This window comes from Mus musculus, chromosome 10 (assembly GCF_000001635.26).
Source record: "Mus musculus strain C57BL/6J chromosome 10, GRCm38.p6 C57BL/6J".
NCBI classification, from domain to species: Eukaryota; Metazoa; Chordata; class Mammalia; order Rodentia; family Muridae; genus Mus; species Mus musculus.
The window spans coordinates 23,570,279-23,584,335 of NC_000076.6; the positions used below are offsets into that span (position 1 = coordinate 23,570,279).

General features: G+C 40.3%; 1 long non-coding RNA gene across 1 annotated transcript; it reads right to left on the reverse strand.

The window, feature by feature from the left end:
* Positions 1–2,094: 2,094 nt before the first annotated feature.
* Gm47843 lies at positions 2,095–4,509 on the reverse strand. Its single transcript, XR_003949044.1, has 2 exons — positions 4,163–4,509; positions 2,095–3,030 (listed from the first exon to the last, which is right to left on the reverse strand). It is a non-coding gene; the product is annotated as a predicted gene, 47843 (long non-coding RNA).
* Between the last annotated feature and the right edge of the window lie 9,548 nt (positions 4,510–14,057).

Below are 14,057 nucleotides of genomic sequence, written 5' to 3' on the forward strand. Positions count from 1 at the left end.
GGCAAGCCACATATGGCAGAAACATGTTTTCTCATAGAGGCACATGAATAACAATAGCTAAAGTAAACTATCTCCTATCTGATACACTGGGGAGGAGCAGAAAAACACGTTCCAAGAACAATTGTATGCTATTGAAGTAACAGAGGTCACAAGACTCTTGCCTTGTTTACTTGGAGTTTTCTCACAGGCACTCAGAATTCTTCTCATACATCTCCATTCTCTGTGTTCCAACACAGTGCTTCATTTACATTAATAATTTAATATTTATAACAATCTGTACTTATCAGAGCCATAATAGAGTCTCTCTTTTCCTGCTGCCAGTGGATCCAAATATTGAACTCTCAACTCCTCCAGCACCTTGTCTGCCTGGATGCTGCCATGTTTTTCGCCATGATGAAAATGGATTGAACCTCTAGAACTGTAGGCCAGTCCCAAATAATTTTTTTTAAGTAAGTGTTGCTGTGATTATGGCATCTCTTTATAGCAATAGAAAATTCAGTATTCAGACCTTTGGTACTTATTACCTACAGAGCAAGCAGTAAGGTGAGATGTCAGGGAGGCTAAAATGAGGAAGTGCAAACCTCGCTTTGAGAGGAAGAATGTTACAATCAAGTAATCATTAAGCCTCACAAAAATCTAAAGGTGGGACTATGGGGGACATCTGTGGGTGTAGCTCTAAAGGGTTGGAGTCAACGTGGAAAAACACATAGGGAAGCAGACTATAAGGATGGTCAGAAACAATTATTGATAGATATATACAAAATCTCCCAGAGGAAAAAAATTTAAAAATTTTTTTAAAAAATCAGTGTTGCATCTGCTTCCCTGCTACGCAGACCATCTCAGTGACATTCCACAATGAATACTCATTTCTCACCCGGCTGAGGTTTGGCCCATAGAGCCAAGACTTCACTGAACTCTTTCCAGGCTGTGACCAATCATTATTTGAGGTCTGGCTATGTCATAAATAAAGATGATGGTCAGAGGAACAGCTCAGGTATGAATACACATGTCAAGCCTCTAGCCCTTTGTGTTGGCGACATTCCAATGGCTGGCATACGTTGCTGAGTCCAATCCTCTGGGCATCTGAAGCATATCAAATGTTTTTATTATTTTCCTATGAGATAGTTGCCTAACTATAAAATAAATGATACATAGAAAATAATGAAAGTGTAGCAAAGTGTATGCATAGAACATCAATACATGGTGAGAATTGCATTATTACTGACTAGAAAATAATATTAAATATAATTATAAAAAAGATATCACTCGGGGCTGGAGAGATTTAAATGCTCATGATTTAAAAGCACTGGCTCTTCTTTCAGAGGGCCCAGGTTTGGTTCTCAATGCCCATATAGCAACTCCCCATCATCTGTAATTCCAGTTGATGACCATTTGATGTCTACTTCTGGCTTTGTGAGCACAGGGCAGGTAAAACACTTACATGGGAAAACTGCTAGTTAAGGTCAAAGTCTACCACTGACCAGATAGCCTTCTGGGGCTGGGCAAATGATAGTGACTCCGGTCTTTAACAGAGTTTCTCCTTCTCTGACTTTGTCTGGGATACTCTAAGCCCACACATATGCCTCTACCTGTGTCATGTCACTTAGTTTCAATTAGTTTATAGGATCAATTTCCTTTCTACTGAAAAAAAGAATCAGCCAGAACCTGAGATTCATGAAATGCTTCCCCATGCTAATTCGGTATGCCTAAACCCCTGGCCAATGACCTTTGCCCATGCTGGATGTCCCTGCCCTCAGTCCCCCAAAGCCTTATAAGCCTTCAATCACTATAAGTAAAGTTGATCTGCCTCCTGACAAGTGTCCCGGTGTGGTCATTTACCATGAATACTCACAGGGTTCCCAAACCCCATGCATGCCTCGGCATCCTTGCTCCAAATTGGCTGAGGATTCATGTGGGCAGGGAGCTCCACGTAAAATAAAAACAAATAAACCTTACAGTAAGGCTCACCTTACAGCTGAGACACAGCTCAGGACAGGGATGGAGAACAACATTCTGAGGTTTTGGAAAGACCTATATACTTACAAACGCATATCAAGTTGAAGTTAGGAAAATTCCAAATCATAAGGACATCAATTCTTTACAATGAAATTTAATATTTTATTTTTAGAACTCAAGAAAAACTTTTCAGTTGCTAAATCACTCTAGCATTTATATGGACTCCAAAGACACAACAAATACCAAACACGACTAATAAGGAGGTTAGAAGACATGGTGTCCAGCCTGACAGCAAGATTCATTAAAAGTTTAAGTGAAGGAAGATACTGCAGTATTCTGGATTTATCAACTGCACAGAATGAAAAACCAAGGGATAGCAAGATGGCTCAGTGGTCAATGCTCTTGCCACTAAGCCTGGAAACCTGAGTTTGATCACTGTAATCCACGGAGTGGTAGAAAAGAACTCAGTCTCACAAGTTTTCCTATAACCTATACCCACTCTGTGGGATATACACCTATAAACATACACACACAAACACACACACACACACACACACGGACACGGACACGGACACGGACACACAAAATAAATAAATAAAATATTAAAGAAAGAAAAGTCAAGATACTGGGGACTGGGACAATAAATCTCCCATATCTCAAAAAAAAGAAAAAAAAATGAAATCGAATCTCTCTTACATGCTATAGGTCTTTCCTCACTGAAGAATAATCCCAATGAATCAATAGCCAAAATGTGTAACAAGAAATTTATATATTATTTAAAGGGAAGAGAAGGGCCTTACAAAGGGCACAAGTAGGTTCAAATTTTTAACTGTAACATATTTGTATATTTGACTACACTCAAGTTTTCTTTACATGTCAACAGGTGGTGGTACCAGGAACACACATGTCTTCAGATGACGTACCCATGATCAAGGCTGCTCATGATGTAGAGTCAGAGAAGTCCCAAGGAGCACTTTAAAAGATTAGAGCAGAGTCTGAGGTCAGACATTACAAAGTGCTCCTGCACAAGGTTGGTGCCATCTCACAGATAGCAGGTATTGATTGCATGGGAGCCTGGGAAAGAGAAGAGGTGACAGAGCAGTTAGAGACAAGTTCCTACATAACTACTGACTTTCCAAATCAGTCCCACTTTAATTCTGTTCATTTACATATCTTTGGTGATTTTATACTGTTTACTTAATAATTCCAGTATTACTCATTGATTAATATCTCTACTATAATTCATTTAGAGTTTCTATATTTCTTAAATGCTTTGATCTTTGATTCTGACCTCTTTGGTTAACTGCATCGAAGAGAGAAAGGAAGAGGCAACTTAAATAGGTGCTATATTTTGGAGAAGAACTTTGTCTGTCTGTTTGTTTGTTTGTTTGTTTGTTTTTATTTTTTATTTAGTGTGTGTGGTTGTGTGTGTGTGGTGTATGTGTCATGTATGTGTGTGTGCGAGTATGTATGATGTGTGTGGTGTATGTGTGTGTGTATGGTATGTGGTGTGGTGTGTGTGTGTGTGTGTGTGTGTGTGTGTGTGGTATGTGATGTGTATACATGTGTATGGTGTGTGGGATACGTGTATGGTGTGTGGTGTGTGTGGTATGTGTGTGGTATGTGGTGATGTGTGTGTGTCTGTATGTGTGATATGTATGTGAGTATGATGTGTGTGGTGTTTATATTTGTGTGTGTATGTGGTTGTGTGTGGTGTGTGTTTGTGTGGTGTGTAGTGTATATGGTGTGTGGGGGGTATGTGTGTGTGTATGGTATGTATGGTGGCTATGTGTTTGTATGGTATGTGTAGGATGTGTGTTTGTATGTTATATGTATTATGTCTGTGTGTTCCACATGTTCATCAAGGTGCCTATGGCATGTGTATGGATATGGAGGCCAAAAGCCAGCCTTAGGTGTAGTACCTCCTGAACTGTCTCCTCATTTTACCTGGGACTTGCCATGTGGTCTAGGCTGGAGCCCAGTAACTAAGCTGTGCTTGCAGGACAGCACAGCCCAGGGACTTAGCACTGCCTTCATTCCTCAGCACTGGGAGTACAAGACGTGCTATTTTTACATGAATTCTTGAGATCAAACTCAGGTCCTCATGAAGTAAAACTCACACTGTACAAACTACGCTATCTCCCTGGCACCTTATGCTTGTTTATTTCAGAAGCAAAAAGGTATTCATGGCTTGTGACATCTTTACCTTCTGGAAAGTTCTTGGGTTCGTCCTGGAGTCCTTGATTTGTCTCATCTTGCCCTTAGCTGAAGATGCAGTTTCTCAGCCATAGCACAAACACAGACATTTCTCTCCAAACAAAGCCAGTTTCAAGATTATAGTTCCATCTTCAGCATATATTTTTGTCATTTTGATTTGGAGTAGAAGTTTCTTCCATTCCTGTGAGCCCAGGAACAAGTCCCCTTCAGACACACCCATCTCTCCAGTGTAGAATTCCTCAAGAAACTTAGAACGTTCCCAGATAAGGAGATGTAAAAGACTGCTTCCTGGGCGTTTCTTTTATTCCCACAGCTACAGTTCTTTCTTGTTTTATCCTGAAGGGCAAGAGCAAATGAGCCTCCTCTGCATCCTTTGCACCTTAACCTAATTAAATTACACCACTAAATGAGATCAAGGAAAAGTGATGGGGGTGCTAAAGTCTAGCAGTAAAACTACTGCTCAACAAATCCCAAAGCACATCACAGTTCTGTCCTCATTTTGCAATTCTGGTCCATAGGCAGACAGATAAATGAAAGCAATTGCCATTAGATGCAAGCATAGTGCGTTCTTCTGTTAAGTCATTATTAACTGACCCCACTGGGCCGCCAGGGTTTTCCAGCTTTGCTCTCATTCAAGAACATAAAATGCCCTCTCTGAGTGCTCCTTTTACATCCTACAATCCACAACCTTCAAAGTCTTAAAGATCTGGACTAAGAAAACACAAGCTGCCACGATGACTTTCCTGTTACCCTTCACATATAAACTCAATTGTGCGTTTAAAATCCTGGCTCCCTTTAGCACCCTAAAGGCACTTTAACCAAGATACAACATTTTTCTTCTCTCCATTGCCAGTTACAAAATATTTTCTAAGCTTGAGGTCACACTGAATTCTTTGTAGAGTTTAACTGTTTCCTTGGTGGTTTTAATTGAAGAACAGTGACCAGTCAGACCAGAGTGAAGCAGAGTCCCCAAAGTCAAACACGTGGTACAAACACTTACAAAATTAGCATGTATAAACAAACAAACAAGTTGGGAAAAAAGCCAAAACCAGCAAACTTAAATTTACTCTAGATTGTCTGAGAGAAACCCATGGCTCATTAAAATAATAAAATAGATAATTCTAAGGAGAGGTTTATGCTGGAAATGAGTCCTGAAGTTGTATGTAGAGTTACATGAAGCAGTCACAGCACACGTGGCAAAGTCTGTCACATGCAAATGAATAAAAAATGCCTAAGTAATATAAAACTCTAACTCTATTCAGGGGACATTGAACTCCTAAATTTTCTCTTTTCTTCAGCCCACTTCCCCATTCTTTGAAGTGTGATATCATTCAGGGTCTCTTTGTGAGTTCTTAGTCTCTCTAATAAAGAATTAAAATTTAGATGGGCTCAGAGGGAAGCCCCAGGACAATTTTATCACAGTTTGAGAGAAAAACAAGAGGGCAAGCAAGCTGTAAGTCCCAACAGCCTCCCAAAGAATGGAGATGGCAAAGAGAAAACATGAAAGAATAAGTCATGCTTTCTTGACTTAGGTCTAGGAAAGATGGCATGTTCAACAATGAAGGTCAGCAAGGCGTTATAAAAGGGGAGGGACCGCCAACCATTGGGCTGAGCTCAGGATCCCCAGTAGAGGAGTTAGAGAAAGAACTAAAGGAGTTGAAGGGGTTTGCAATCCCATAGAAAGAGCAACAATATTAACCAACGAGACCCCCACCCCGAGCTCCCAGAGACTAAGCCATTAACCAAGGAGTACACATGGCTCCAGCTGCATGTGTAGCAGATGGGAGGAGAGGTCCTTGGTCCTATGAAAGCTCAATAGATGACCCAGTGTAGGGGAATTGAGGGTGGGGAGGTAATAGTGTGTAGGTGAGTAAAGGAACACCCTCATAGAAGCAGGGAGAGGGAGGATGGGGTAAGAGGTTTCTGGAGGGGGGAACTGGGGAAGGCGATAACATCTGAAATGTAAATAGAGAAAATAATCCAATAAAAAAAATTTTTAAAAACGAAGAGGCAGGAAAGTTCAACAAACATTGTCAGGAAGCTCAGAGTGTAAGAGACAGCATACTTTGTTTTGGGGGTGATGTCTGAGTAGAAAAGATAATAAAAGCAATATACAGCAAACCAGTAGCCAACATCAAAGTAAATGGAGAGAAGCTGGAAGCAATCCCACTAAAATCAGGAACTAGACAAAGCTGCCCACTTTCTCCCTACATATTCAATATAGTACTCGATGCCTAGCCAGAGCAATTTGACAACAAAAGGAGGTCCAGGGGATACAAATTGGAAAGAAAGAAGTCAAAATATCACTATTTGCAGATGATATGATAGTAAACTTAAGTGACCCCAAAAAAATTCCACCAGAGAACTCCTAAGCCTGATAAACAGCTTCAGTGAAGTAGCAGGATATAAAATTAACTCAAGCAAATCAGTGGCCTTTCTCTACACAAAGGATAAACAAGCTGTGAAAGAAATTAGGGAAACAACACCCTTCACAATAGTCACAAGTAATAAAAAAAAAAATACCTTGGTGTGACTCTAACTAAGGAAGTGAAAGATCTGTATGAGAAAAACTTCAAGTTTTTGAAGAACGAAATCAAAGAAGATCTCAGAAGATGGGAAGATCTCTCATGCTCATGGATTGGCAGGATCAATATAGTAAAAACAGCAATCTTGCCGAAAGCAATCTACAGATTCAATGCAATCCTCATCAAAATTCCAACTGAATTCTTGACCGAATTAGAAAGGACAACTTGAAAATTCATCTGGAATAACAAAAAAACCTAGGATAGCAAAAAGCTATTCTCAATGATTAAAGAACCTTGGGTGGAATCACCATGCCTGACCTCAAGCTGTACTAGAGAGTAATTGTGATAAAAACTGCATGGTACTGGTACAACGACAGACAGGTAGACCAATGAAATAGAACTGAAGACCAAGAAATGAACCCACACACCTATGGTCATTTGAACTTTGACAAGGGAGCTAAAACCATCCAGTGGAAAAAAGACAGCATTTTCAACAAATGGCACTGGCACAACTGGTGGTTATCATGTAGAAGAATGTGAATTGATCCATTCTTATCTCCTTGTATTAAGCTCAAGTCTAAGTGGATCAAGGAACTCCACATAAAAACCAGAGACACTGAAACTTATAGAGGAGAAAGTGGGGAAAAGCCTCGAAGATATGGGCACAGGGGAAAAATTCCTGAACAGAACAGCAATGGCTTGTGTGTAAGATCCAGAATCGAAAAAATAGAACTTCATAAAATTGCAAAGCTTCTGTAAGGCAAAAGACACCGTCAATAAGACAAAAAGGCCACCAACAGATTGGGAAAGGATCTTTACCAATCCTAAATCAGATAGGGAACTAATATCCAATATATATATAAAGAACTCAAGATGATGGATTCCAGAAAATCAAATAACCCTATTAAACAATGGGGTACAGAGCTAAGCAATGATTCTCTACTGAGGAATACCGAATGGCTGAGAAGCACCCGAATAAACGTTCAGCATCCTTAATCATCAGGGAAATGCAAATCAAAACAACCCTGAGATTCCATCGCACACCAGTCAGAATGGCTAAGATCAAAAATTCAGGTGGCAGCAAATACTGGCGAGAATGTGGAGAAAGAGGAACACTCCTCCATTGCTGGTGGGATTGCAAGCTGGTACAACCACTCTGGAAATCAGTCTGGCAGTTCCTCAGAAAATTGGATATAGTATTACCAGAGGATCCCACAATACCTCTCCTGGGCATATACCCAGAAGATGTTTCAACATGTAATAAGGACACATGCTCCACTCTGTTCATAGCAGCCTGATTTATAATAGCCAGAAGCTGGAAAGAACCCAGATGTCCCTCAACAGAGAAATGGATACAGAAAAAAAATGGTACATTTACACAATGGAGTACTACTCAGCTATTAAAAAGAATGAATTTATGAAATTCCTAGGCAAATGGTTGGACCTGGAGGGCATCATCCTGAGTGAGGTAACCCAATCACAAAAGAACTCACATGATATGCACTCACTGATAAGCGGATATTAGCCCAGAAACTTAGAATACCCAAGATACAATTTGCAAAACACATGAAAATCAAGAAGAAGGGAGACCAACGTGTGGATACTTTGCTCCTTCTTAGAATGGGGAACAAAATACCCATGGAAGGAGTTACAGAGAAAAAGTTCAGAGCTGAGATGGAAGGAAGGCCATCCAGAGACTGACCCACCCAGGAATACATCCCACACACAACCACCAAATCCTGACACTATTGCATATGCCAGAAAGATTTTGCAGACAGGACCCTGACATAGCTCTCTCTTGTGAGGCTATGCCAGTGCCTGGCAAATACAGAAGTGGATGCTCACAGTCATCTATAGGATGGAACACAGGGCCCCTAATGAAGGAGCTAGAGAAAGTAACCAAGGAGCTAAAGGGGCCTGCAACCTTATAGGAGAAACAACAATATGAACTAACCAGTACCCCCCGGAGCTGTGTCTCTAGCTGCATATGTAGCAGAAGATGACCTAGTCGGCCATCAATGGGAGGAGAGGCCCTTTGTCTTGCGAAGATCATATGCTCCAGTACAGGGGAATGCCAGGGCCAGGAAGCGGGAATGGGTGGGTTGGGGAGCAGGGTGGGGGAAAGGTATAGGGGGCTTTGGGTATAGCATTTGAAATGTAAATAAAGAAAATATCTAATAATTTTTTTTCTTTTTAGAAAAAAGACAGGCATGATTCTGTATAACTGTAGATTCCATCAAGTGGACTCAAGAAGGGAGATCTCTGAAAGAAAGAAAGAAAGAAAGAAAGAAAGAAAGAAAGAAAGAAAGAAAGAAAGAAAGAAAGAAAGAGGAGGGGAGGGGAGGGGAGGGGAGGGGAGGGGAGGGGAGGGGAGAAGAGAAGAGAAGAGAAGAGGTAGATGGAGAAGAAAAAGGTATAATCCTTGAGTTGGAACACAGAAAATCAGGCCAACTTTACAAAACTGCAGCAAAGTTCTGTAAAAACCTCCATCAGGTAGGCGCTTCCAGAAAGGATCTATTATGTCCTTGAGAAATAATTATTACTACTGTCTCCTTAGCACATCTTCAGGCTAAGCAGATTTCCTGAGGGGCAGTCTCTGGGCCAGGAGATTCGCAGGCTCTGCTGCAGTAACTGTTAAAGAAGGAGACAACAGTATATAATATTCTAAGCCTCTACCCAGGACCAGAGGTAGAACTCAGATTCCATTTGTTAAATCAAATGGATGTAGATATTTCTTAATGGGCTTCAGGAAAGCCCTGAGATCCCCACCTTTTTTATTTGCTATTTTAAAACCTGTGGAAAAAGCAATTGTTGTCAACTCTTACCAAGAGAATGGCAGGTGGGAACCAAATCTGAGCATGAGGGGAAGTCTATCTCAAACGGCACTTAAGGCTGCCGATTCCTATCTACCAACCTAACATTAACTCCTTTGAGTAAATTGTCATATTTATTATTTAGAGAGAGTACAGGAGTGCGCCTGTGTATGTGAACAGCATGGTATGTGTATAGAAATCAGAGTACAATTTGCAGACCTTGGCTCTTTCCTTTCATTGTATGGGTCCAGGAGAGTGAACTCCATTCATTGGACTTGGCCACAGGTCACTTCAAACACAGAGCTGTCCCTCTGGCCTCCTAACTTCAACTCTTAATAAACTGTCTCTATTTCTGCTACAACCATATGTCTCTTATCAATTTTGTGTTAAGGAACACAAGAAACTGAAACGCCTTTAGACAGTACCTGCAAATCCTGCTGATATCTGTAGAAATCAAGACCAGAATAGATCACGGTCCCCTAAAAATCCTCAAATTGCTATGAAATAGTCATAACTGTGCCTCTCAGCATTAGCCACACTGAAAAGAGGGGGCTGAAAAGCCATTCCTCAAAAGCCAAGTGTGTCTGCTTTCGTACAGACATTTGATCATTGAGAGAACAGCTGCGAGGCTGAGCCATCCTTTTGACAAACTAGCAGACCCAGGGACCAGGAATTGTCCTGGTAATTCGGTAATTCTCCTTATTTTTCTTTGACTATTCCTCTGGGCATAATAGTGAAGCAGAAACAAAGAGACCTTCACAGAACCTGAAAGTTGGCTTCAAATCACAAAAGCCTTTGAAATGGGACTGAGCTGATCTCAGACTGACAGTTCTGCCCGGATATCTGGAAAGCAAACATAAATCCCTAAGCTTAAAATTCTTTCTATAAAAACTTTTACAAAATAAACTCAAGATATATAGTGTGAAACCTCCAGTCATGTCAGCAGAAAATACATATTCAAGGAAATCAGCAGAAACAAAAGCAAGAAATAAATATTGACAGTTTTTTCAGGTAAAAGACGCAAGTTATAAAATAACCATGCTTTTCTATTTAAAGAAAGACAGTCAACATTAATAATTGGATCTGGAAGTTATTTAAAACAAAAACAACAACAGCAAAAGAAAAACATTAAATGGTTATTTTGGAATTTAAGTAAAATCTACTAAAGTTAGAAACGTGTAGCTATAACACAGATCAGATGCAGCTGAAGACAAAATGAGTAGTAGTTCTAAGACAAGATTCGGACAGGTAGACTGCAGGAAAGTAAATGCAGGGTTTTGTAGAAACTAAGAGCTGTAATTTCTAAATATCTGAAACACCACACATGGGGCTGAGCAAATGTCTGAAGAGCACATCATTGAGAACTTCTGAAATTCATGAAAAATTTTGGTACACAGATCCAGGAAGCCCTACCGTATTCTAAGCAAGATTTAAAAAAAAAAAAATTTCATATCTAAGGACTGGAAATGCAGCTCAGCGATCAAGAGCACTTGCTCTTCTTTCAAAAGACTGGGGGTTCAATTCTCAGGTTTGCCAAGGTGGCTCACAGCCACCTGTAATGACAGTTCCAGGTGATGTGATGTCATTGTCAGGACTTGGCAGGCACCAGACTTGCATGTGGTACCCACGCACACATTCAGAAAAACACTCCTACCCAAAAAATAAGAATAAATATTTAAAACTAAAACTAAAAATTATAGTAGATGGCTCATGACCAACCTACTAAAACAAAGAGACAGATGAAAAGAAAGGAGGAAGAAACAGGGAGAAAGAGATGAGAAATGATAAGGGGCGGAGGCAAAACATAGGGAGGGCGGGGGAGAAGCAGGAGGCAGGAAAGGACTAAGAGTAAAGAGATTAAAAACAATAAATGAAACAACTGAGATTATCTTCAAAGACATAACAATTATTCGGAGAATCATCTTTTCAACCAACAAAGAATTAAAACAAGGCAATTAAAGACGTATACGGGCTTAGAAAGATACCTACTAAGCTAGAATTATACATTCAAGTGAAATACATTCCAGGGGCTAGAGGGTCATGGGCAAGGTGGCTGCCACGCAGACCAACGGACCTGAGCTTGGAAGTCCATTATCCCTGTCAAGTCTGGGCGATCAACTGTAAAGTGTGTTTGTAACCCTAGGAGGGTCAGAAATTGGGGATGAGCTGAGACAGGCTGAATCTGTGCGGTATTTCAAAGAGAAAGTCTAAAGCGCTCTGCAAACACTTGGAACCGGACTCCTGGAGAATGAAATAAACAGTAATCGCCACTGTGTACTGAGAGGTGCTGGTGAAGAAACAACCTGCACTGTGGGTAAAGACGCAAAGCAAACGAAACACAGCAGCTAGGGTGCATTCTGTGGTAAACTGGGCGACAACACACACTAAAGTTGAGTCTACACATAGGCTATTGGCCATAATTTGGCTTCTATTTTAATGAGAGCGAGTGAGTTGATAGTAGGAGAGGTGAATGAGAGTCTTATAATGACACCTCATACTTAAGAAACTGAAACTGAGAGCTGGCGAGATGGCACAGCGGTTAAGAACACTGGCTGCCTTTCCAGAGGTCCTGAGTTCAATTCCCAGCAATCACATGGTGGTTCACAACCATCTGTAATGAAATGTGATGCTCTCTGTTGGCCTGCAGATGTACGTACAGCTAGAGCATTTATATACATAAAATAAATAATTAAATATTCTTAAAAAAAAAGAAGCGGAAACGTAAGACAACTAACAGAAGCAAAACAATTTCTGCTATATTGTATGAACATAACAGTAAATCTCACAATAAAATAGTATGAAAGTTGCCATGATTACAATTGTGTTCATTTTGCCATAAGGAGCTCAACTTGGCTTTTAAAACATTAGTGTTTTCCTCTTCTGTGCACATTTTGTAATCACAAAGTCAAAAAGCAAACTTTTCCAAAATTAATCAAATACATTTCAGAGATATTATGCTAAGGCTGTGAAGGGTGGAGAGTGGTATGTAGAACATGGGATACTCCATCTTGAGAAGAGAGTTTATACACTGAGTGTAGAATACACTGTGTATTTGTAGGAGGTTCTGTTTTGATGTTAATGGTTCTTTTGGAGTCTGAGTTTGTGGAGACCAGAGTGTTTTTCTAAAGGAGGCCGTGTTTTCCTTTCTTAGAGAATGTACATGGGAGAAAAGCCGACTACAGAGGATCAGTTGCTGTACAAAGGCAGTGGAAACTCAAGGTGAAAAGGGCAAACCAGCCCCTCTTCCCTTGTGGGTGCTCAGAGCATTTGAGTTGGTACCTTTTGTCTTCTGTTTCCCCTTTCCTCATGTTACGAGTACCCATCCAAAATTTTAATTCAAATGTCTTTAATTATATGTTGAAAAGTATGTTTTCCTACTTTCTACTACTTTCAGATTTCTCACCAATGATGAGCCCATGGCTATTGTGCAGGTTCCAACCACATGCAGAGCTACTGACCCACTGTGGATCAGTGCCAGTTGACACTCCTGTCCTCCCAACTCAAGAGCGCTGATGAGATTGGAATAATTAAAATTTCACCAGATCCAAAACCTTCCCCTTTTGTTCAGGCGCATGCTTGCTTTGCAGTTAACGCTGTGTGTGCAGTTGGCTTATCATATTGATATAATACTTCTATATACACTTCATCCTGAAAAATAGATCTCTTGAGTCCCTTTATGAATAAAACTTCTGTTCAATTCCAATGTAATTCCATGGGGAAAGTCTGAGGTGTTTGATGCCTACTAAGTAATGCAGCCAATAAATTCCCCACTCCTCCACAATATCTAATTTGTAACTAAATCTCATTAATTATCTTTCCTAACAGAAGTCACTAGCATAGTTTGCTAACTTACTACAGTGGCTTTCTTATTCTTCTCCCTGCCCTAAGTCTTGGCTTACTTTTAGTGCTACAAAGTAAAAATATTTACACACTCAGTCAGAAAGTTTGTTTCCTCCTTCCAAAATCCTCCAGTGTTCTCAGAAGCAAGAGCAATTACACTTGTAGCAACACTCCATGACCCTGTGACCTGGGTTTAGCATCTTGAATCACTGCTCCTCACCTCCAGTCCTATCGAAACTTTCTCTCTTCTTCAGTGTAGATTGTACTTTTTCAGGGGAGGGGGAGTTAACAAGAAGTGGATTGCATATTTCCACAATGTAGCTCTGTAACACTATCAACTTAAATTAATTTCCTAAATCACCAGCAAACAATCCCTTGGATGGCAGATGGTATGTCTGCTATTGGCCAGCACTATGCTGACACGGACCTTCTACTTTTGTTATAAATGATAATTAAATGATGGGTGATGATGAGGTTCAGCTAACCATGAGTTTCATAAAGCTATTCAGTATTAGATATTAATTATCCATGTGAAATCATGGTGGAGAGAGCAAAATAGATAAGATATCACTGTTTCAGGCTGAGCAGAATCAATGGTTTCCTAAGCCATAAACAGGGCTATAAAATGTCAGGAGCGGCTGAAGAGATGGCTCAATGCTTAAGAACACTTGCTGTTCTTGCAGAAGACATGGGTTCTGTTCCCAGA